This window comes from Chrysemys picta, chromosome 7 (assembly GCF_011386835.1).
Source record: "Chrysemys picta bellii isolate R12L10 chromosome 7, ASM1138683v2, whole genome shotgun sequence".
NCBI classification, from domain to species: domain Eukaryota; kingdom Metazoa; phylum Chordata; order Testudines; family Emydidae; genus Chrysemys; species Chrysemys picta.
This window is the reverse complement of record NC_088797.1, coordinates 61685387-61711047: the sequence shown is the minus strand read 5'-3', so window position 1 is coordinate 61711047 and position 25661 is coordinate 61685387. Positions and strand designations below refer to the sequence as shown.

The window sequence follows — 25661 nt, the reverse complement described above, 5'->3', positions numbered from 1 at the left end:
TAACATGCCACAAGTACTCCTGTTCTTTTTGCAGATACAGACTAACACGGCTGCTACTCTGAAACCAACCACTCTTTGTTGTGGCCTTCAAATTCAGTAGATAAGCCCCTGTTACAAATAGTTTGCGAACCAAGTTGGGAATGGGAGGCATAACGTGTGTACATAATTTGAAAACACTCGGATACCACAGCGACAAACATGGTGGATAGATAGATTTAATTGTGTGTAGTCCAAAATACAACGGGATCAATTTTACCTATCGGTATTTTCTGTAGGCTAAACCTTCAGGTCCTTACTCAGGAGTTTTGGTCTTTGTGCAGATAAAAATCCCATTGACTCAGTCAGGACTAAGAAAAAAAGTATATGGGCTTCAGCGTTTGACCTCATGATTACTACTTCTTTTCTATTCCTTTACACCCCTTCTCTATTTCCCCCATTCTCTCTTTCCAGCCTGTGTCTTGGCAATGGTGGTAAACGAGTGCAGTGTCCCTCTGACCAATACCAGTACAAAATTAAACATCTCAATGGTAAATTCAGCTTCCATAGGCCCAGGGTTTGAATCCTCTTTCCTCCTCAGCTCTCTTAAAGGGCTGTCTAATTATAGACCAATGAACTAAGCATAATCAGTCTGGACTCTCAAGATCCATTTGAATTATTTGGACTTTTCTTTATTTTTTTTTGCTGATGAGCTTTGCAGCTGGGATAATAAAACACGGTTCCCTACGTTGGCAGATTGAGACATTCCTGCAACAACTGCCCTCCAAAAGCTCATGTCATTTAAGAAATTTTCCAGCGATTACAATTGGATACATGTCATAGTCCTGGTCATTTATATCAGCCCCTTTGCATTGCCTACACATTTGAACTACTTTGCTTTTTCATGAACTCATAGCACGCTCATTGCATAGAATTTTTCCATTTGTCAAAAAAAGGAAAAATCTCCCCCCAAACCGTACACATATCCCTCCCCCCCCCCCCCGAGTTTTAGAACTCTTTTGTTTATGCAGTAACCAGCTGGAAAACAAAATCTATTTGTATTGCTTAAAGTTGTTTACAGCACAATATACAGTTAAACAACACACTGAAAGAGACATTCATAACAACTTAGTAATCTTTTTAAAGGATCGAGCTAATTTTCCATATAACATTACATTTTATTGCATAAACATTATGCCCATAAAAAATAACAAAAACCCAACAACTTTCCGTCTGGAGACTCTAAGGACAATCTTGCATTCTCCAGAGTGGGAGGAGATGGACAAGGGTAACCAAAGAGTCTTTTCACCTCTAATTACTGTAGGAAAAAATATAAATGCTGCTTAATGTTTCTCGTCTGATCAGTTTCACAGCTGATATTCAAGTGCGCACGCGCTCATATACACACACACACACACAGCATCAACATTTCCCTATTTTAAACAGTCCATGTAATTTTGCCCCTTACCTTCTGTGATCCAGTTTCCTGATCAGAAATAGTACAGCATTGTGCTTTCTTCAGTTAAGCCAAAACCTTACCCCACTGTATAGAACAGTTAGCTTACTGCTAACACTTCCCATTATTTATATGCTCCAGGATACCCTTTTTAACATGACTCTTTAATCGGAATAAGAATTGAAAACAAAACAAAAAAAAGTAGAGGAGACCAAGCTCTGAGCCCTCACAGACCTGCCTAGTCAGGTGAAATGAAGTGAGCAAGAAATTCAAAGTTACTAAAATGTACTTAAATAGATATCAGGCAAGGGGAAACCAAATGGAGTTCATGCTGGGGAAGAAGCAAACATACGTATTAGAATAACCATGCGGTGTCAAGTAACAGACATACTCACTCATCAGCTATTTTTACATTGCCAGTGGTAATGCTTCAGAGATACTTGGCAGAAAATGTAATGTGATTGGCCGGCCGCTGCCAATGATTCAAACCTTAAAGCATTGCATTTTTAGGTCTCTAGGTGGTGGGTGAAAATGTTCATTACAGTGATCATTAAAGACAATATCTAAAACATGAGCTCATGAGTAACACATGATTGTTCCAATATGCCAGTTCCGAAATAGCTCATTAGTCATTTCATCATCAGGCCTGGCCAAATGTATCCTGCATTCTTAGTGTAAAGACCCTGCTTTGCTGTCATTGGCATGAGCAGCCATCGTGAGAGGGGCGCTGTCAGGTTGTTCATGAAGAGAATTGCAATAGGGTATTAAATAATAGGGGGAATACGCCAGGAAGTCAGCAAGCTAAGTTTTGGTCTCAGAAATATAAACAACGGGATGTATTCTGAGCAGCGCTGAGTCTGCCCAGCTCCCCGCTGAAGTCACTGGGAGCGGTGGCTGCTCAGCAGCAATCTGGACTTGGCACACTTACTGTAGCAAAAATAAGAGGCAGAACCTTCTTGATTACACGCCTGCTCCCACTGAGGTCAATGGCAAAGCTCTCACTGACTTTGCTGGGAGTGGGACTGGGCCCTGGGCTTGTTTGCATTATAAAAAGGTTTTAGCTACAGATGAAATTAACAAGTCACGGCAAGGTGAATAATAATCATAGTAATATAGCACCCTCTGTCTGAGGAACTCAAAACACTCTGCAGGCATTAATGAACTAATCCTTACCATGCAGTAGGTCAGAATCATTACTTCCATTTAACCCATGGAGAAACTGAGGCACGGATTAGCCAAGACTCATGTTTTCAAAGGTGGCCTTTACTTACGGATACCCAACTTTAGTCAACGAAATGATTCACCCAGAGTCTCTAGTAGTGCCAGGTCTGTGCTTTAACCACTAGACAAGGGGTAGGCAACCTATGGCACGTGTGCCGAAGGCGGCACGTGAGCTGATTTTCAGTGGCACTCACACTGCCTGGGTCCTGGCCACCGGTCCGGGGGGCTCTGCATTTTAATTTAATTTTAAATGAAGCTTCTCAAACATTTTAAAAACCTTATTTATTTTACATGCAACAATAGTTTAGTTATATATTATAGACTTCTAGAAAGAGACCTAAAAATGTTAAAATGTATGACTGGCACGCGAAACCTTAAATTAGAGTGAATAAATGAAGACTCGGCACTCCACTTCTGAAAGGTTGCTGACCCCTGAACTAAACCATGTCTTCTTTGTAGATTACGGGCCAATTCCAGGTCCTATTTAACTCCATGGCATTTCCCCCTTGTGATGCCAACATGTGGCCTGATATTGCTCATATTTCCAAGTGCTAGTTGCACCCCAGCCCCTGATCACATACACCATGAGAACTGGAGTATGGAAACACCCTCACCTTGTGAGAATTCATGCTTGTTGCAGAATGAGGGTGAAAAGGAGATCTTCCCCTCAGATCTGGGGTGAAAATGAAAGGCAGCCAGGTGACCTTTAGGCACCCACAGACACTGATGAAGGGGAAACTGTCTCTTTCACGCACAGCTCTGAAAAGCTCTGCAATGTCTCTGCTAGAGATAGAAGAGTCACACTGTCTGTGCAGAGAGTCAGGTACAGCCTAGTCTCTGCCAACTGCTGGTGACCCCTCTGTATAGGTGACTGAATCACAGCTGAAAAGGTCCCTGTGGAAATTAACCATGGCCTTCGAGTGCTGGAAGGAGCAGCTGATTGTTTTATGCAAAGGGGATGGCATGTTGTTCAAGTGCAGTGCATTATTGGGAAGAAAAGCAGGAAAAACCCAGGATGGCCTGTTATCTGAAAAAGGCACTGTCAAATTACTGTGGACTAATAAAAATATTATATGCAGGAGTGGCAGCTTTGTAGAAATTTTGGTGGTGCCCAGAACATGTACCGCCCCCGCCCCGCAAACTCCACCCTACCTGCCTAAGGCTCTGGGAGGAGTTTGGGGGGGGGAAGGTCTGGGGTGCAGGCCTTGGGCTGGGACAGGGGATTGCGGTGCAGGGTGCAGGCTCTGGGAGGGAGTTTGGGTGGGGGAGGGGGCCTGGGGTGCAGGCTCTGGGATGGAGTTTGGGTGCTGGGTGCAGGCTCTGGGCTGGGGCAGCGGGTGAGAGTTCAGGAGGGGGTGAGGGGTGCAGGCTCTGGGAGGGGGTGCGGAGGACTGTGGTGCAGGCTCTGGGAGGGAGTTTGGGGGCAGGAGAGGGGGTGTGGGAAGGGGGTGGGGGTGCAGGCTCTAGGACGGAGGGCTGGGGTGTGGGGTGAGGGCTGTGGGGTGGGGATGAGGGGTTCATGATGCAAGAGGGGGCTCAGGGCTGGGGCAAAGGTTTAGGGTACAGGGGGATGAGGGCTCTGGTTGGGGCTGGGGATGAGGGGTTTGGGGTGTGGGAGGGGCTCAGGGCTAGGACAGAGGGTATGGGTGTGTGGGGGGGGCTGAGAGCTCTGTCTGGGGCTGGGGATGAGGGGTTTGGGGTGTTGGAGAGGCTCAGGGCTAGGGCAGAGGGTTGGGGTGCAGGGGGGTGAGGGATCTGGCTGGGGGTGCGGGCTCTGGGGTGGGGCAGGGCTGGGGGTGAGTTTGGGATGTAGGAAGGCTGCCCCGGGGCTGGGGCCAGAGAGGAGGACTCCCCCCAGCCCTCTCCCCACCGGCAGCGGTGAGCTCGGGGGGAGGGGCCCCCCTCTTCTCCCTGGCAGCACACTCACCCCGCACCACTGTCACTGCACGTGCTCCTAGGGCCCCTCTCAGATCCAGGAAGCCCCCTCACCTTCCCTGTGGTGGGTGCCAGGCGGGGGGGTTTGCCATCACATGTGTGCCTCCTCCCCTGCTGCTGCCCCTCACTGTAGCCTCACTGGGGGTGAGAGATGGGGCTGCCCCTTGCCCAGCATGGGGCAGGAGCGGTGACTGGGGCAGCAGGGGCCCCTGTGCTGGTGGAGGGGAAAGGTCCGACACAGAAGGGCAGGGTAATGGCAGCCTGCCCTGCCACTAGTGGATGGGGGGCACTAGGACTCTGTGGCAACAGTTGATGCCAGGAGCCAGCAAAGCGGAGTCAGGGTGGAGCTGCAGGGGAGAGGCAGGGATGCTCTGGGGTCCGGGTGAGGTGCATAGGGGCAGCAAGTGGGGGCCGGGGGACACTTGGGGGAGGTGTGTGGGGGTGGCAGGTGGGGCCGGGGGAGAGACCCGGCCCCAAACATTGGTGGAGCTGGGCCCCCGGGCCCTGAATATTGCTGGAGCCTGGGCACCACGGGTCCATACAACTCACCCCCCCCGATTATATGTGCTTTCCAGACTAAAGATCCTGAAAACTCGTCCCAAGCTCTAATCATTCTATTTGTGCAAATGAATGGATAATGAATAGATACATTTACAAACGTTAATACATAAACTAAATCGAGAGATAACTTTTCCTGTTGCTAAAATGAAGCCACCTCTGGGCTGAAACAGCTTAACAGCACACAGCAAACACAATACAGTGGCACACAAATCAGTGGCAAAAATTCCTGCTGATTTCACTGGATGGTGGCTCAATAACAGATCCCTTTAAAAGTGCAATGAGAATTTAGTTAGACTGGATCTTGCACTAACACATTCAAGTTACATAAAAGCTTATTATAGTTTATAAAAATATTTCAATTAAAATAATATATAGCTAGATTAGATTATTTAGCTCTTCCTCCACAGTGTTGAGCATCTAGACACAACTGCCCTGGGCCAGTGCTTGGAAACCAGGAAGTGAAACTGATTATAAACAGAAAGGGAAACTGACCAGTCTTTTTTCACCAGGCAAACTAGCGTAGAACCTCAGAGTTAGGAACACCTCAGGAATGGAGGTTATTCATACTCTGAAATATTCATAACTCGAAACAAAATGTTATGGTTGTTCTTTCAAAAGTTTACAACTGACTTAATACAGCTTTGAAACTGTGCAGAAGGAAAATGCTGCTTTTCCTTAATCTTTTTATGTAATTTACATTAAACACACTACTGTACAGTATTTGCTTTTTGTCTTTTTGGTCTCTGCTGCTGCCTGATTGCATACTTCCAGTTCCAAATGAGGTGTGCGGTTGACCGGTCAGTTCGTAACGCTGGTGTTCGTAACTCTGAGGTTCTACTGTAAGTGAAATGCAAAAATTAAACAAACAGCCTCCATTGTGAGAGGTAACATAGAGGATTTACAATTCTGTCTGTGTTAATAAACAAAGGGGCTACATGGTAACAGAGTCAAGCATTTTTTAAAAATATCATATTGAGTTTTGTTTATCTGTACAATATCTCTTTGCACAATCAAGTAGAGTAATGTAGGCTTGGTTCTCACATCATAGTAGTATGATGCATTATTTATTTAGGTTTACATAGCCCAAAGCAAGCTAGGTGCTTTACAGAGCAAAGGGAAGACAAGGGGTCAGATTTTGGGCACTGCTGCAACCCCTTTGCACTGCTTTGGTAACATTAGAGTGGCTGCAGCTCCCCCTGGGGGAATATGCATCTGTGACCCTGTGCTGCACTTCCTTGCAGCCACTGGCAGTGGGCTGTTTTAGGGGTGGAGCAGAGATCGGACTCCAGCAATTATGGCTGGCAGAGCAGCGCAGATATGGCTGACATAAATTAGAACAGTCCCTGTGACTTTCTCAGTGGTTTTCAAACTTTCTTTCTGGCGACCCAGTTGAAGAAACACGTTGATGCCCGCGACCCAACGGAGCTGGAGATGAAGGGTTTGGGGTGTAGTAGGAGGGGGTCAGGGCTCTGGGCTGGGGGTTCAGGCTCTGGGGTGGGGCCAGGGATGAGGGGTTTGGGGTGCAGGAGGGTGCTCCAGGTTTCGGGGGCGCTCAGGGCTGGGGTAGGGGATTGCGGTGCAGGGTTGGGGCATAGGCTTACCTCGGGCGGCTCCCGGTCAGTGGTGCAGCAGGGGTGCTAAGGCAGGTTTCCTGCCTGTCCTGGCACTGTGGACTGTGCTGCACCTGGAAGCGGCCAGCAGCAGGTCCAGCTCCTCGGCAGATGCATGCAAGCACTGTTTCCCGCCCCCCCCCCAGCTCCCATTGGCCAATTCCCAGCCAATGGGAGCGTGGAGCTGGTGCTTGGGGCAGGGGCAGCGCACAGAGTCTCGTGGCCCCCCTGCCTAGAAGCCAGACCTGCTGCTGGCTGCTTCCGGGGCACACCGCAGTGTCAGAACAGGTAGGGACTAGCCTGTTTTAGCCGGGGCAGCACTCCCAATGGGACTTTTAACGGCCCGGTCAGTGGTGCTGACCAGAGCCGCCATGACTCAGTGCCTTCCATTCCACAACCCAGTACTGGGTCGCAACCCTCAGTTTGAAAACCACTGCTCTAACAAATGCCAGGCCTACATTAAGCCCTGGAGCAGCCTTCAGTCCTGGGCTGTGAGAGGCATGGCACAAAATCAAGTCCCACACCTCTCTTCACACTTATACACATGGCGAACTTGTCAGGTAAGGAGCCCCAACCTCTCCTGAGTCAGGCTATCCACACAGGAGTCTGTGGGGATCAGGCCTTAATTTCATTAGTAGATAAGCCCCAACCGGTAAGGGTAACAAAGAAACACAAGGATTCTGTTGCACTGGGACTGTGAAACTGGGAGCAGATGCGCTGAAAGAGAAATGTGATGGAGAGGAGTCACTGCAGAGCGCTGGGTAAACAAGGGAAGGGAGCCTACATTCCAGGAAGCTTGGCTGTCCTTTTGATTTGCGGTTATCTTGAAGAAAAGAACAAACAAAAAAGCCTGAGCTCTGCTACTTAAATCAGCACAATTATTCCATATAAGGGGTGCCTGACCAGCAGCCTGAGCAGTGAGGAGCAATAGCTGGACACAGCAGCACCAATCTCAGCTGAGCATACCCCACAAAAGCAATCAACTAAGTCAAGAAAATAAACCCATCCATTGCTTGGCCAAAATCCACCCTTCCTTAAACAAAACAAACAGGGGAACAAAGCAGATGAGGGTGGAGACAGAATGCAGCCTGTAGGTAGTGCGCCAACTCTGGGTCACAGCCGCTCTCCCAGCCTGAAAGGACGTTGCTCCTCCACACCTGTTATGCAGGGCTTTGGGTACGTGGACATGGCTACTCTCAGATCCTGTGGCCTTTTTCTTGGTGCTATCATGCCTCATCACCCTATTTAGAGCAGGTGTGGAGCCCACACCCCCTGCTAGAAGCTGCCACCCCTCCACACAGCCACACTGTGGGGTTTATGTGGTACTAGTCGTGTTGGGTTCCACACCAAGGAGGATTTCACCATAAGTTAGAGTAAAACGTATTGCTACATGGCCTGATTCAGCTACTCCTGCTTGTTCAGCAGCATCCAAATGCAACTGGCTCAAGTACACAAATCAGAGGTGATTCCTTTAGCTTCAAGCCTCGCAAACTCTTCCTGGGATCTGAAACTCAAGCTGGGCTCCTTCTCTGCATCACACAACAAGGAGGCGCAATACTGTGCGGTGCTAAGCTCCTCAGGCCAGATTTACAAAGGCACATCTGCATTGTTAGGGGCCTAAATACCCTTGAAAAACCTGGCCCCTCCTGACCATCCTGAATTGCCAGTGAAGACAGAGGCCATTGAAGGCATTCACCGCTTTGCACAAAATGAACAGCCTCTCACAAGATCAGGCACTAAAGACGTCTGCACTGCAGCAAATTAAGACATAGCCGATCTAGTTTTAATCTGCACAGGCTAGTTCCATCCACCCATCCCAGTCCATATTAGAATGGTGACCGCCTGTGTTGCCATGGCTTCACTGCTATTGTTACTTGAGCTAGCTAGATCAAAGCTGGCTCAGGTATGTTAACATGTGCCACAATCACGCTTCCTGATAGTATACTAAGTTTGCATCTCTATTCAAAATCAAGGCAGCGGGCACATTCACGTGACAGCTGAATCTGATAAGAAATAAATAACTGTGTGTGAGCGCTCCAAATTAGTTAGGAGACGTTATTAGGCTTTAAAGTATTAAGTACAAGACAGTGACATTTACCAATGTTAAAACAAGTGTGCCAGAAATGTTACAAACATCAGCTTGACCAGGCATTTTTATAAACCCTCATTTTGGAAAAGAGACATGAGGAATGCAGCATTATTGGTATAAAACCAGTATTTCCTCTTTACAAACTACAAAGCAAGAGCAGAAGGGGAGACTATGGGCTAATTAAAATAGTTGGACATCGGTGATGGGAAACATAAGGCACTATTTTTAGGGAATCATATGAGAGATTGTTTTGAAAGCCCAGCATGCTAGAAGGCTAGTCAACTTGGCTGTGTCACATGGTCTCTCTCGGAATACTTTGCACTGTATTATTCCACAACAGACAAGGTGAGCCAGCCAGGGCACTTTGTGTTCCTGCTTCCCATCACCACCTCACTCAACATTTCAGGCAGTACTTTGAATTTTACACAACACGTAGGATCAGATGGCATTAAAGATTCCATGGCATCTTTCACGAGGCCAATAACCCGGTCATGTGCACCAGATTCCAGTTTGTTTTAGAGATGGATCTGATGCTATCTTCCCAGAGCCAAACACCCCCAAAGTTGGGAAAAGCTCAAAACTTAACAATAATAATTAATAATTAATAACAATACATAATTAATAATAATTTATTTATTTATTGGAACTACAAGCCCCAATCAAAACTGGGGCTCCATTGTGCTAGGCACTGACCACAGTCATAGTCAGAGAGAGTCCCACAGCAAAGTCTTACCAGACAGAGGAAGTATGTTTGTTGCTGTTTTTCACTGCTGGAGAACTGAGGAGTGGAGAGACTGAGTGACATGCACTTCTGTCTTCTGAGTTACAGTTCAGCCCCTAACCCACAAAACCACTGATACAATCTTTACATCAGAAGCACATATCTAATTGGGTTAACTAAATTCTCCCTTCATCAGATACACTCCCTCTCCCAAACTGTTGTGTAGTGTTGCTGTACAGCTGCTGAGTTCCACTCCAGAGGTGGCTGCATTTCAGTGCGTAGCAGATGCAATGCATACTTTAGAGCACTAAGGCACTGTAGGAGTCAGGAGGGGAATTATAAGACACTAGAGCTGTTAAATAGTGGACAGCTTGCTTGAATTTAGCAGTTTTTCACCCTGTGATTTGCCTTGGGATCTTACTGTGGGTTGTGAAGTGGTAACTGCTGAGTAGAGCTGACCAGAGGACAATTCCATTTTGATTGCTTAACTAGGAAAAGGAAACAAGAGACTTATTTACAAGGTTAAAGCAGGTAAACATAGATACCCACAAATGAGTTTCAATCTTAAGTTTCAAAAAAGTAATAGAAGCTTCTATAATCTGCAAGCTTTGTATGTCCTTTAGAGCTAACCCAGGCTATGCACTGGAGAGCTTTTGCTCATGCCTAGTAATCCTTGTCCCTCGGAGTCCAAGCAGCATAAAGATACAGTTCCTGCTTGCTAGGGTTTTTTATTCCCTTCCTCCTTTGTGCTCGAAGCTCCGAGCTCAGCTGATGGGATGAATCCACTTGCACGTCTCCTCTTCATGGTGGTGGGGGAGAGCAATCAACAACGGTTTTTGTCCTCTTTAATGTTCCACAATAGTTTCTCTAGTGTTGATGGGTCTTCCCTGTTGGGCAGGTCATAACACCTTCCCGTGGAGACTAACTAGTGTGAAATGCTGATGTCTCTCTCCCATCTGGCGATTTACACAGTTACAGAGGCTCACAATACAACTGCTCAAATATTACCTTATTTGATAGAGATATGGTAAGTGAGATGAACAGCAATTTACAAGTATTCCAGAAAGTCTAAATACTAAACATATTCTTAGTATTGTTAAAATGGGTATTAGAATTATAACACACAGGTGAGCCAGACTGATTCCAGCTATGAATTTGTCGGGATTCAGTTGAGGCATGGGGACCTTGGCATGAGCTGGCACCTGATATGCCAGTGTCACACCTACATACCATGCACTGCAGAGCCAGAAAAATGAGTGCTACTGCCTGAGAAGCAGAAAATGAAACTGATGAGCCTATGTCCACCCTCTTAGCAGAGTGAAATGCAAAATGTTAAACATAGCGCGTCAATAGTGAGAAACCAAGATTTGTTGCATCTTTGCAAAATGATACAGTGAGAACACTAAACAATCTGAATTTGCCATCCAGTCAACCAGGAAGCAGTGCCAAAGGAAATGCAATGTAGAACCCCACCTTTTTAAAATTCATTTTGTTGTACAGCCGTTATTTGAATGCCATGAATGCAAGATTAACAAGCATACGGATGGCAGGGTACGGAGATTATCAGCAACTAATGAGATCAATTGAGCCAAACACAGAAGGGCACAGCACATCTGAAAACCTGGTCTGAAAGATAGCACGTTCACTTCCCTGAAGAAGGAAATTATTCAATAATTAATCTTGGGAGGAAAGAACAGAATGGAGGAAGAGAAAGGTACAGCTGCGTAAAAGACAGGAAATAGAAATGTATGTTGCTACCAAAGAAGGAAATTGGCCTGATCACAGGCCAATGTGAAACTGGGTTTGTAAAGGCAGACCTAGTGCTGTTGTCCTACAGACAATCTGGTTTGGAATCCAGACCAGGATTTTGGAGCAGACAGAAAAGAGACTGTCCACATTTTTCTGGAGCTGGACTTTGCTAGGTGAATTGGTGCTGTGTGGATACTCATGCAGTACAGGCATCCGCAATGAAGCTCATCATTTATGTACCCCATTATTAAGTCTCAGTTCCTTAAATTAAAGAGCTCCCAGTAATCAGGGACTACTCTGGTGAGTAAAGTGACTCATGGGCCTATGCAGGGAAAACAGTGACATTGACTATATGCAATAGTCTAGGATGGCCAAAGTAAAAACACTGAAAACCTCCCCCTACAGCACCGTTTTCCTCTAATCTCTTGCAGTCAGGGCTGTGCAATTTCACCTGAGATGATTTAAATCATTCATTGAAATCACTTGACTTAAAAAAAAGATTTAAAAATTTGGGGCTCTGTAAAACTAATTTGAAAATATGTTTTATTGAAACTTTTGATTAAAATTATAATGAACTAAATTATAAATGCTAGGGTGTTTTTTTTTAATACCACGACTGGTAGGATTTTTACTTGAATTTTACAAAATAGCTATTAACAAAATATTGCAAATGAAGGCCCTGATCCTATAAACACTGATGTGCTTACTTTTATTATTGTGAGTAATCACATTGACTTCCACAGGATTACTCATAGTAACAAAGTTGAGCATGTGCAGAAGTGTTTGTGGAATTGGGCCTTGAAGCAGGTACATATTTTTACTCACATGAATAATATCAGTGACTTCACGGGGACTCTGCATGTGCTTAAAGTTAAGCATGTGCTTTTGTGTTTGCAAGGCCTTGGGCTACACCTGTATTCGTGTTAAAAACTTTTAGTGGCATAAAACATTTCTCACTACAAAATAAAATTGCAGTGGTGTAAACAATGGAACACGATTTATACTTCAATATATTAACAAAGTTACTGTGAACTTTTTACTCACAGACACCAACATTTTCAAAAACAGGAGCCTAAAGTGAGCTTCCTAAACCCATATTTATGCACCTAAGCCTTCGAACGAGATAGGCCCTCAACATTTAAATTGGCATAGATGAACTGACGGGCCTATTAATCGATTAGCATGGCTCTGAAAGGAGCCTTTCTTGGAAAGTTGCTATTTTGACCGTGAGGTCGATGAATGATCTTCGGTCTCCAAAGTGGTGACATTAGTTCATACAGATACAATAAAGTGTACTTAATAGAGAGGGTCATAGGAAGGTTGCCATCATTGTTCCCCATCTCAACACTGGCTTTAGTTTATTTTCCGGCCAAGTACTATGCACCTACCCGGGGAAGAAGCTTGCAAACAGACCTAATTGATATCCGCTTTAAATGTGACTGTGAGACTTGTAACTGGCATCCTGAAATCTGCTTTGTTGCCTTGGCTTCGGGTCCTCACAAACATTCTCCTTCCAACCATTGGGCGGGAGATGGCTACCTTGTGCGAGTACAAGAAAGTTCTCACTAACCAAAAGCTTCTGCTCCATGACAACCTTGTTCACCTACCTTACACTCACTCACCTTAAATCCTGCATTCTGGGAGGCTGGAAAAACTCTTCTGTACTCCAACTTCAACCCAGAAGACACCTGGCAGATGCAGTGGGCAGGTTCTGATGTAAACAACAAGCACCTCATAGATGATCCCACCATCAGAGCCCCGAGGTTTCTTGCTCTGCTGAAGAATGGAGATGACCGTGGAAGATCCATGTACCTGATACACAAATGGAGAATCCAGGATTTGCCACAATGCAAATGTAGAGATCTCTAAACCATCGGACACTTTGTGAACGTGTGCCCCATCTTTTCATTTACAGGAGATATTGCAAAGGTGCACTCTGCATCTCCTGAAGCTCTCCTAAGGATTTCAAACCTTTCTATTAACTTGTCTGTGTTGCTACTTCCATATGAAAGAAGAAGAATGCACCTAAGGATGGGATTTTCAAAAGCAGCTCCGTATGTGGTGTAGGACCATAAGTCCCACTGACCTCAAAATGCAAAACCAGATGAAGAGTATAGCCTGTCAAAGCATTTCAGCTTTCTTGACTTGTGGAAGTTCAATATACTGGACTGTGATATTGGTTGCAAATAGAGCATGGACTATTGGCCTGGTCCAGTTCCCATTAAAGTCAATGGAAACACTCCCATAAACTTCAACAGGAGCTGGTGAGGCCCTATTTGCTCATCAGGTCAGTGTTTTAGTTTGGTTTGTGTTGTTCCCACAATAAGGACGCTAATGAGGCCCTGGGCTTGTCTTTGTCAGTATGGATGAGCATTGTAAGTGTGAAATTTCATCATAGAAAAAAATTGCTCTGTAAAATCAGAAATTCTACTAACAGGAAACTAATTATAGAAACAATTACAAAAGTTTCACTTTAGCAATTTAAGACTATAAAATGGCAAGAAAGTAAAGAACTAGCAACATATAGATAAAAATCAATTTAAATGAAAAAAATCAAGATTTAAATTGTAAAGACCAGGGGGTTTTAAACCATGATTTTTATCCACCCTGCTTTCAGATGAAGTAATTTAACAAGAACTGTAACAACAAGAGGTAAAACATTTTCAGACAGCCGAGTGATTTATTAAGTCAGCAGTTTCTCTTTATCTAACGGAAAGTGTGAATTTCAGATTGTATATTCAGTTGTAAATATTCATAAATCTCAATATGCTCTGCATTGGTTAGTTACGTATTTCATTTAATCTGGAATCAATACAAGGTGATGCATGTAACTAGCCAACTGCGTGTGAATTGTGAATTTTACTGTCAAATGCACAATTAAAAATTCACTTGCCAGTATTGAAGCTGAAAATTCACTTTGTTTTAGTCGCTGAGCCACTAAGCTTGAGTACTCAAATGCTCATGGAATGTAATCGTGAAAGAACTGCAAACACACTCAAACTGAAATTTGCTTTTGACTTCAAATATTTGTAGAAATCTTACACCACTCTAATCAAGGCACTTTTTGCAGGAGATATTAATTCCAGTATCCTGACTCACATCCAGCTTTGCATTTTCTACAGTTCTACCACTTCTGTTGAGTCAACCTCAAAGCTAATGTTCATCAAACCCTCACACTCTCCTTCAAGCATCGTCTGAAAACTCACCTCTTCCACAAAATATTCCAGCTTTCAGACCACATGCCCCATTTGTTTAGCACTTAAGCTATTTTAGTTTGTAATATCTCTTACACACACATGAGTTTATAATATACCCTATTTTAGCATTTTCTATAGTGACCAGCACCCTACTAACCAAGCCCTTAAATTAGCAATTAAAATTGGAGATTGTAAAATCTAAGATCTACAATAGTTTTATTTTGATTTAGCTTAAATCAGTTAGGAATCAACTTCAGCCACAACTGAAATAAGGCACTCTTCGGCTGAAGTAAGAGCATCCACAGAGAGGCTGTGCTAGTTGAACTCAGTCGATGTAAAATAACACCTCTAGTTAAATAGATGGAACTTTCTTGTGCAGACAAGTCCTAAGATTCCGAGCAGTTAAGTCATTCTCCCAAGATCACACAATGCGCCTATGGCAAAACCAGGACTAGCATCCAGATCTCCTTAACTTCTAGCGCTATGTCCTGTTCATCAGATCATGCTGACTCCACAGAGTGTCAAATCTCCAGGGCAGAACTTTCATTAGCACATTCTGTCTGCTGAAAATTGCCCAGTAGGATTATCTTGTCCTCTGTGTATCTGCCTCCTTAGCTATGTATATAATTAGGCCATGTTTATACTAGCGAGTTTACAGCCACCTTGCTGTATCAATGCAGCTGTGCCACTGTAAGATCTCTCATGTAGCCTCTCTATGCTGATGGGATAGAGCTCTCCTGTCAACATAATTAAACCACCCTCAACGAGCGGCGGTAGCTATGTCGGCGGGAGAAGCTCTCCTGCAGACATAGCGCTGTCCCCATTGGCGCTTCTGTTGGTGTAACTTACCTCGCTCAGGGGTGGGTTTTTTTTCACACCACTGAGCAACATAAGTTCTACTTACAAAAGTGGTAGTGTAGAGCCTAAGATTCCAGGATTGTCACTCTATGTGTCATGTTGAGACCTAAAATGTCATTGAGTCAGTGTGAAGTGATGGGAACAGCTACAAGGATTGTTGAGGGCCCTTTTTTTTCAGAATGTCACCAGGTTGAATCATCCCTGGGATTCGTGCTCTGTTACTGTCCAGTTTTTCAGTTCTCAGCCATTTGGGGCTTTTTTACACACATGACTTTATGAATGACACCATGTGCCAGCCCGGGCTTTCAGCGACTAGTAGTATCAATAAAGCACCCATCATGTTAGCATCTAGTGCCGTACAAAGAATAATAACAATTAATAGCTTGTGTAATTACCTTCTGCTGATTTAAATCCCATCTTCAGTTGAAATGGGATTCATTCTTCTTCATTTCTGCTCTAAACTGTTGCCTACCATTGCCGGGCACTCTGTAGCAGCTGACACGTTCTAGACCCCAGAGGTGGCTTTTGGGGACCTTATGATTGTAAAATATGATCACTCATAGGCAACAGTCAGAATCACAGCAGCTTACCTTAGGGCAAGAGAGACACCTCTGCATGCTAGTTTCAGTGTTTGGATTTACAAGCAGTGAGGTGGATGACCTGATGGTGATCAAAGCCTTTGCCCAAGAAAGTCCCAGAGAAGCAAGTGGATGTGAGTCAGTATTTAGAAGAGAGAACTGAAACCCAGCAGTGGATGAGAAGCATGGAGATAGGTTCTGGGTAAGGAAAGGAAAATATGGAGGAATAGACGGCAGGGCAGGAGGACTCCAAAATGTACCGGAAGAATGAAGGCAATGACGGAATTTGGAAAATGGAGCTATTACCTGCTTCTAAAATTTGTGGGCTTGATCTTGTTTCCCATTGACTCCACTAGGACTGCTCAGGTGCAAAAGAATTCCTTATGTAAGTAAAGCTTTGCAGGATCAGGCCTTTAATAATGAAACGAACTGGGATGGTTTGAGTATTGGCCTGCTAAACCCAGGGTTCTAAGGGACTTGGGCTCACAAATCCATTTTAACTTGATGAGATTTGAGTGCTTACCTCCCTTAGGTCCCTTTAAAAATCTCAACCACAGTCAGATGATTTGGCCTATAATCTAGCTCCATGAGTGAGAAGGTAGACCAAGTTTTCCAAGCTATATCAGGGTGAAATGGTCAGGTACTGCCTGAACCTTCCCACGAGATGACTTTGTGCAGGTCTAAATGGAACATACTAAATAAAATAAATATATGGAGATATACCTATCTCATAGATCTGGAAGGCACCTTGAAAGATCATTGAGTCCAGCCCCTGCCTTCACTAGCAGGACCAAGTACTGATTTTTGCCCCAGATCCCTAAGTGGCTCCCTCAAGGATTGAACTCATAACCCTTTAGTAGGCCAATGCTCAAACCACTGAGCTATCCCTCCCCCAGATTACTGAGTAATCTGTCCGTGCATGAAATTTCCAGTGAACGGAGTGCAGCCCATGTATTCACAAGCTGCACTGTTAGCATGTGCAGTTATAGATTTTACCACGCGTTGCCTTTGCACACACTTCTTACTTTTGCAGCAGGATTTTAGGGTTAAGCTTAAGAGAAAAAAAAACAAACAAATTTAAACTGTTGATGAGATCAAAACATGATAACTTGTTTATTTGTCAGGTTCACACCATGGGTCCGTATTTCACACTGACACAGGAAGGAAGCCACGGCACACCCCAAATTGATATGTAGCTTCTGGTTATTAAGTAAAGAAAATTTGCCGTAGCATAGACCCTCCCTAGAACAGTTAGCCTAGGGGTGGCATACGAACAAACACTACCCATGTGGCTGGGCTTGCTTTGCATGTCTGGCCCAGCGCTGAGCAACCCTGAGGGGAATACTCCTGGGCATTGATATTTAACCCTTTCTTCCTCTCCCTGTAACTTGCCATCCACCTCCTGGTTTATTGGCAGTGACATTGCACAAGAAAATAACTCCACCTCCTACCTAATCAGGTGCCTAAAAGGCCTTTCAGCAAGAGCCAGTGCTGCTGACAGGAGTGACAAGCAAACATGAGCTCTTAAAAAGTCAGAGGCCTCCTTTTCTAAGTAAAGAGAGCCTTTGTTTTCTTCCACGGCTCTTTGACAGCCCTGGAGAATGAACCCTCCTGGCAGTGTTTTCCCCAGGAATTGAAATTAGGGGGTGTTGTTTGAATTTACAGGGGGGTAAGGGCTGATGAGGGGTGAGACAGTGAGGGCGAAGGCGGGTTGTAAAAACTGAAAAATGTTTTACAACCATTTTATTAGATTTAATTCATGTTTTAAAATCATCACAGAAATTAAAATTGGCTACTCAAGCCTACTGGGAAGCACTACATTTACATCCTTCTTGGTTTCTTCTTGTAATTTTGCACAACTCTGTTAATGAACTTCTCGAATGCAGTGCATACATCTTTGGTGGCGTCTCATGCGTCCGGTACTGCCAGTCCTTCATGATATGCTCCTGATCAGGCAGAAGGCGACTTCTTTCGGAACACAAAATTCTATTCAATGAGGAAAAAGAACGCTCAACTGTAGCTGTTGTGACTTGGAGTAGCAAGAGATGTACTCCTACTTCTTTCATCCCAGGAAACATAGCACAAAGATTGGGTCAAAGCCTAATGATGATAAAAAAGAAGTTGAAGTCAAATCTTCAATTGTTTGTTATATGACATTCTACTCTGTGTTCAAATTCTCTGTTCTGTCCTGATCACATGGCAGCCCCATTGCCGGTAGTGCCTCACTCCACTCAACTGTTGGTATAGGCACTGCCTCCGTGGGTGCTCCGGGGCTGCCATGTGATCCCCCCATGGGGAAAAATTGCCTCCCCCACCCCGCACCCCAGCTCACCTCTGTCTCCACCTCCTCCCCAGAGCGGACTTCCGCGTCCTGCTTCCCAGCGCTTGCGCCACAAAACAGCTGTTTCAAGCGGCAAGCCTGCGAGGGAGGTGGGAGGAGGAGAAATGCGGTGTGCTTAGGGAAGAGGTGGGGCCAGGGCGGGGATTTGGGGAGGTATCCAATAGGTGTGGGGAGGGGGCGGAGTCGGGGCAGGGACAGGCGGGGACAGGGGGCGCGAGCAGCCACCGGCACCAACAAAAGTTGGCACCCGTGACTGTTGCTGTTTTATAAGACAGGCATCTGTAAAAGCTACATAGAGGTTGAGTAGAATCCAGAAGTCGCTGTTGTAGATTTGTAAGAATCAAGTCTGTGTACTTTTTCAGCTAGCTTAATAAACACATCTGGTCCTCTTCACATAAGGACTCAGTATAAATGCCTTCATTAGTCAACTTCTGGACTGAAGTCTTTGCTTCTTCCTGTACATTTTCAGTGTCTCTCTCTGATCCAAGTATAGCTTCTATTGCTGGACAAAGATCTACTGCAATAGAGAGAATGGCAATAGTCTTCTCTGAACTTAGTAGCAAAAGTAGGCCACCAGCCTCACTACTTAGATCCGTCTCTTCTTGGTGGATACTTTCCAAAGCCAATAATAATGGTTGCAGTAATTTTAAGACAACAGCCAAGGATCACTCATGGGAAAGCCAGTGGGTTTACTCAGGTTGGACTAATTTCAACTTCAGTCCCAGTGTATCTTCTATTTTTTCCAAGATGTTCAGTCATTTTGGACTGTTGCTGAAAAAAGAGTATAACAAAGACATTAAATGTATGGCTTTTTAATATCTTTTGAAGATTCTGCAGCTTGTACTAGCACTAGCTGGAGTAGATGGCCTCTGCAGTGTGTATAGGAGAGATTAGGGTTACACTTTTCCTTGAGCAAAGCTTGTACTTCCAGAGACATCTGCAGCTCCACCAAATGCACAAGCAGCCATCTCTTTGGGGTTCAATTTACAAGCATTTAATTCTTCTAAGATGTGGGTTGTCACAAATGCAGCTGATGTGTCTTCTATAACCTGAACATCTAGACAGGCATCTATTGGCCTACCACTGACGTGAAGATAAAAACAGACTCCAACGAGAGACTGCTGAGCTGGAATTGATATGCAAACTAGATACAATCAACTCAGGATTGAATAAGGACTGGGAATGGCTGAGCCATTACAAACATTGAATCTATCTCCCCTTGTAAGTATTCTCACACTTCTTATCAAACTGTCTGTACTGGGCTAGCTTGATTATCACTTAAAAAAAATTTTTTTTCTTACTTAATTGGCCTCTCAGAGTTGGTAAGACAACTCCCACCTGTTCATGCTCTCTGTATGTGTGTATATATATCTCCTCAATATATGTTCCACTCTATATGCATCCGAAGAAGTGGGCAGTAGCCCACAAAAGCTTATGCTCTAATAAATTTGTTAGTCACAAGTACTCCTGTTCTTTTTGTGGATACAGACTAACACGGCTGCTACTCTGAAACCTGTCATTATGCAAGGCACTGCATTTAGCCGTATGGAGTAGAAATCTATCAACTTCATGAAAAAACTCGTACAGATACAGACAGACATCATCTTCCTTTCCAAATGCAAGCAGATGGACATCATACCAAAAGGACTAACGGTAAAAAATCCATTACAATCTACATATCACACAGACTATGCTGAGAGACTGTGTCACACACGCTCAAAGAAACTGCGAAACCACCTGATCAGCATCCTATACAGCAAACAGGGAAAGATTAAGAATGAGCTCTCAAAACTGGATACTCTCATAAAAACCAACCTTCCACACAAACTTCCTCATGGATAGACTTTACAAAAACTAGACAAGCCATTTACAAGACAAACTTTGCCTCGCTACAAAGGAAAAAGGACACTAAACTATCTAAACTGCTACATGCCACAAGGAGCCACAATAGTAGTTCCCTTAACCCACCCAACAATATTGTTAATCTTTCCAGCTATACTCTTAGCCCAGCAGAAGAGTCTGTCCTATCTCGGGGCATCTCCTTTTGTCCCTCCAGACACACGAATATGATACCATTCTGCGGTGACCTAGAATCCTACTTTCGACGTCTCTGACTCAAAGAATATTTCCAACATACCTCTGAACAGCATACTAACCCACAGAATCCCCCCTACCAGCACTACAAAAAAAAGGATTCTGCGTGGACTCCTCCGGACGGTCGAAACAACAGACTGGATTTCTACATAGATTGCTTCCGTCAACGTGCAAAGGCTGAAATTGTGAAAAGCAACATCACTTGCCCCATAACCTCAGCCATGCTGAACACAACGCCATCTACAGCCTCAGAAACAACCCTGACATCATAATCAAAAAGGCTGACAAAGGAGGTGCTGTCGTCATCATGAATAAATTGGAATATGACCAAGAGGCTGCTAGACAGCTCTCTAACACCACATTCTACAGGCCATTATCCTCTGATTCCACTGAGGATTACCTAAAGAAACTACACCATCTGCTAAAAAAACTCCCTGACAAAGCACAGGAACAAATCTGTACAGACACATGCCTAGAACCCCGACCAGGGGTATTCTATTTGCTACCCAAGAGCCATAAACCTGGAAATCCTGGACACCCCATCATCTCAGGCATTGGCACCCTAACATCAGGCTTGTCTGGTTATGTGGACTCTCTCCTCAGACCCTACGCTACCAGCACTCCCAGCTATTTTCGAGACACCACTGACTTCCTGAGGAAACTACAATCCATTGGTGATCTTCCAGAAAACACCATCCTGGCCACTATGGACGTAGAAGCCCTCTACACCAATATTCCACACAAAGATGGACTACAAGCTATCAGGAACAGTATCCCCGATAATGTCACAGCTAACCTGGTGGCTGAACTTTGTGACTTTGTCCTCACCCACAACTATTTCACATTTGGGGACAATATATACCTTCAAGTCAGCGGCACTGCTATGGGTACCCGCATGGCCCCACAGTATGCCAACATCTTTATGGCTGATTTAGAACAACGCTTCCTCAGCTCTCGTCCCCTAATGCCCCTAATCTACTTGCGCTACATTGATGACATCTTCATCATCTGGACCCATGGAAAAGAAGCCCTTGAGGAATTCCACCATGATTTCAATAATTTCCATCCCACCATCAACCTCAGCCTAGATCAATCCACACAAGCGGTCCATTTCCTGGACACTACTGTGCTAATAAGCGATGGTCACATAAATACCATCCTATACCGGAAACCTACTGACCGCTACACTTACCTACATGCCTTCAGCTTTCATCCAGGACACACCACACGATCCATTGTCTACAGCCAAGCTCTAAGATATAACCGCATTTGCTCCAATCCCTCAGATAGAGACAAGCACCTACAAGATCTCTATCAAGCATTCTTAAAACTACAATACCCACCTGCTGAAGTGAAAAAACAGATTGACAGAGCCAGACGAGTACCCAGAAGTCATCTCCTACAAGACAGGCCCAACAAAGAAAATAACAGAACACCACTAGCTGTCACCTTCAGCCCCCAACTAAAACCTCTCCAGCGCATCATCAGAGATCTACAACCTATCCTGAAAGATGATCCTTTACTCTCACAGATCTTGGGAGACAGACCTGTCCTCGCTTACAGACAACCCCCCAACCTAAAGCAAATACTCACCAGCAACCACACATCTCTGAACAAAAACACTGACCCAGAAACTTATTCTTGTATCAAAGCCCGATGCCAACACTGTCCACATATCTATTCAAGTGACATCATCTTAGGACCTAATCACATCAGCCATACCATCAGGGGCTCGTTCACCTGCACATCTACCAATGTGATATATGCCATCATGTGCCAGCAATGCCCCTCTGCCATGTACATTGGCCAAACCGGACAGTCTCTACGCAAAAGAATTAATGGACACAAATCTGACATCAGGAATCATAATACTCAAAAACCAGTGGGAGAACACTTTAACCTGTCTGGCCATTCAATGACAGACCTGCGGGTGGCTATCTTACAACAGAAAAACTTCAAAAACAGACTCCAACGAGAGACTGCTGAGCTAGAATTGATATGCAAACTAGATACAATCAACTCAGGATTGAATAAGGACTGGGAATGGCTGAGCCATTACAAACATTGAATCTATCTCCCCTTGTAAGTATTCTCACACTTCTTATCAAACTGTCTGTACTGGGCTAGCTTGATTATCACTTCAAAAAATTTTTTTCTCTTACTTAATTGGCCTCTCAGAGTTGGTAAGACAACTCCCACCTGTTCATGCTCTCTGTATGTGTGTATATATATCTCCTCAATATATGTTCCACTCTATATGCATCCGAAGAAGTGGGCAGTAGCCCACGAAAGCTTATGCTCTAATAAATTTGTTAGTCTCTAAGGTGCCACAAGTACTCCTGTTCTTTTTGCGGATACAGACTAACACGGCTGCTACTCTGAAACCTGCCATTTGTACTGGTGAATTCTTCAGCCATGTATGCACATTTTCCGAATGCGGTGAGAGTTCTTCACTTTTTCAACTGCTGAGTCTTTCACTGCTGCACCGCATGCTTCTAACCTAGTCAGATGTGTTTCTTGCAGAAAGATAGTGATCATTTGCCAGTCTTGGTCAGAAACAGTGAAAATGCACTTCACATTGGCCTCCAGTTTGTATTGTGTGGTTTCTCTTGCTTAAGTAGAAAGTATGATGCGACAGCCATGTTTGTTTGCATAAACTGTGTTTTGAGTCTCCAGTATTCTTAACAGCTTCCTTAAGTACTTCTAAAATTGGCTTAGATAGTGACTGGCTTCTTAGGCTTTCTGGTTGTCAATGCAGTCCTGAGGCTTGGAGTTTTGCAGCCTTTTCTTGTATGTTGTCAACATTGGCTTTATTGATCCGTCTGGCAAACCAAGCTCCTCCACTTTTACTATATAAATCCATGGTATGCTCACATATTGAATTCTGCGTGCCGTTCTGGTTGCCCCATCCCAAAAAAGATATATTGGAATTGGAAAAGAGAAGAGCAACTGAAATGATGAGGGGTGTGGAACAAATTCCATATGAGGAGAAATTAAAAAGACTGTGACTTTTCAGCTTGGAAAAGCGACAACTAAGGAGGGATATGAGAGAAGTCTATAAAATCATGACTGGTGTGGAGAAAGTGAATAAGAAAGTGTTATTTACTTCTCATAACACAAGAACTAGGGGTCACCAAATGAAATTAATAGGCAGCAGGTTTAAAACAAAAAGAAGGAAGTATTTCTTCACACAATTCACAGTCAACCTTTGGAATTTTTTGCCAGGGGATGTTGTGAAGGCCAAGCCTATAAGAGGATTCAAAATAGAACTAGATATGCTCATGGAGGATAGGTCCATCAATGGCTATTAGCCAGGATGCCACACCATGCTCTCAGTGTCCCTAGCCTCTCTTCACCAGAAGCTGGGAGTGGATGACGGGATGGATCACTCAATGATTGCCTGTTATGTTCATTCCCTTTGAAGAACCTGGCACTGGCTACTGTCAGAAGACAAAATACTGGGCTAGATGGACCATTGGTCTGACCTAGCATGGCCATTCTTAAGTTTTTATGAAAAAAATAATTATAATATAATAACAAAAATGTTTAGTATAGAAATTCCCCAAGATAACAACCTCTTGAGATAGTGACAATGTAGATAATGACCTTGGCAAATAATGTATTTAAAAATCTTGGCCTACATCCAGTGCAGTTATGCAAACAGCACCACTGCCTTTTAAGGGATGGCATTACAGGCTTAACATTGAACTGAAGGGATTTAAAAATACCAGGTGTCCAAACAAACTGCTGATGTCCTGAAATGGGTCAGGGTGCAGCAAGCCAAGGGAAATCTCACCTCCTGACCCAGGCATGGGGCTGCCACAGAGCGGGAGGCACAGGCCTCCTCCACAACCCCTGCACAATGGGTGCTTCTGCTAGCTCGCTATGGCCAGGGGTGTTGGGGTAGGGCCACGGAATCCATGCGTATGTAGATGCAAGTGGTTCAACACCCCGTCAATGGGACATGGGGCAGTATCTGCTCCTGCAGCCCACAGCCTGAGATAGTGACGGCAGAAGGTCTGCAGTGCAGCCTGTGAGTCAGATGGGGAGGGTAAACACCAGTCGCACCCATAAAAACTGGTACATGAGCTCTCCTAAGGGAGCAGTGACTCTTATCCTAGCAGCATACAGGGGCAGACATCCAACATTGCACAGTGACACATTTCAGGACACAATCTTTGTAAATCATTCTCCGTTCACTTCCCTGCCAAGACACTATTCCAGAGCTATCCCCGGCAGGTACTTGGATTTATCCAAGGCATTTTACAGTGGACCGTGTGAAATTTTGATTAAAAATTATATGGAATTAACAGGGCACACATTAGAGGCAGGGCCGGCTCCAGGCACCAGCCCACCAAGCTTGTGCTTGGGGTGGCACCTGGAGGGGGGCGGCGTGGTGCTCTGGCTCCGGCCGCCGGGGAGAGCAGAGCCGCAGCTGGGCTCTCCGGCCTCCTCCCGGCACTCTGGCCGGTCGGGGAGAGCGGCCTGCAGCCGGGCTCGGTGCCCTCCCCTGCCACGCTGTGGGGGGGCGGGGGGGGGGAGGCGGCGGGAGGCTTTTTTGCCAGGGGCGGCAAAAAAGCCAGAGCCGGCCCTGATTAGAAGGATTAAAAACTGGTTTACAGATAGATCTTAGTTGTTAAGGGGGCGATATCAGTGAACAGGGCCATTTCTAACAGGGTCCTCCAGGCACAGGCGCCGACTCCAAGGGTGCTCCGGGGCTGGAGCATCCATGGGAAAAAATAGTGGGTGCTCAGGTAGGAAGAGGTGGGGCAGGGGCCTGGGGAAGGGGAGAAGAGGTGGAGCGGGGACGTGGCCTGAGGCAGAGCAGAGGGTTGAGCACCCCCTGGGCACTCCGGAACTCGGTGCTTCTGCCTGCAAGGATTGGTGGTGGGTCCAACCTACTTAATGTTTCTATTAAAGATCTAGACCATGATATAAAGTTTTATTGCTAAAGCTTGTAGATGAGACAGAGATTGGTGGGGTAGGAAATAGTAGGGCAGGTTACTGTTATAGAGTAATCTGAATCACCTGGCTAAATAGTCACAATGCAACACAATGTGTTTGAACACAGCCAAATGCGAGGTAATACCTCTGGGAGCAAAGGATGAAGGTTACGCCTACAGGAACGGAGCCTCTGACTTGGAAAGCAGCGACTCAGAGACAGACTTAGGAGTCAGCAAAGATAGTTGCCTTAACTTGAGCATGCAGTGCAATGGTGTGGCAAAAAGGGCTTATGTGAACCCTGGAGGTGTAAAGAGGGGTGAAGGTAGTAGAG

General features: G+C 45.0%; 1 protein-coding gene across 4 annotated transcripts in view; it reads right to left on the bottom strand.

Moving 5' to 3' along the window:
* Positions 1 to 1980, bottom strand: part of C7H10orf71 (chromosome 7 C10orf71 homolog) — a 28133-nt gene extending 26153 nt beyond the window's left edge. The window contains exon 1 of one of the 4 annotated variants that reach the window (XM_005307325.5): positions 1828 to 1980. The gene's annotated coding sequence lies outside the window, so the exon portion shown is untranslated. Of the gene's footprint in view, positions 1 to 1285; positions 1356 to 1444; positions 1789 to 1823 lie in introns of those variants that run through there. The other 3 variants (XM_042856114.2, XM_005307324.5, XM_042856115.2) reach the window with 3 other exon arrangements.
* Positions 1981 to 25661: the final 23681 nt, after the last annotated feature.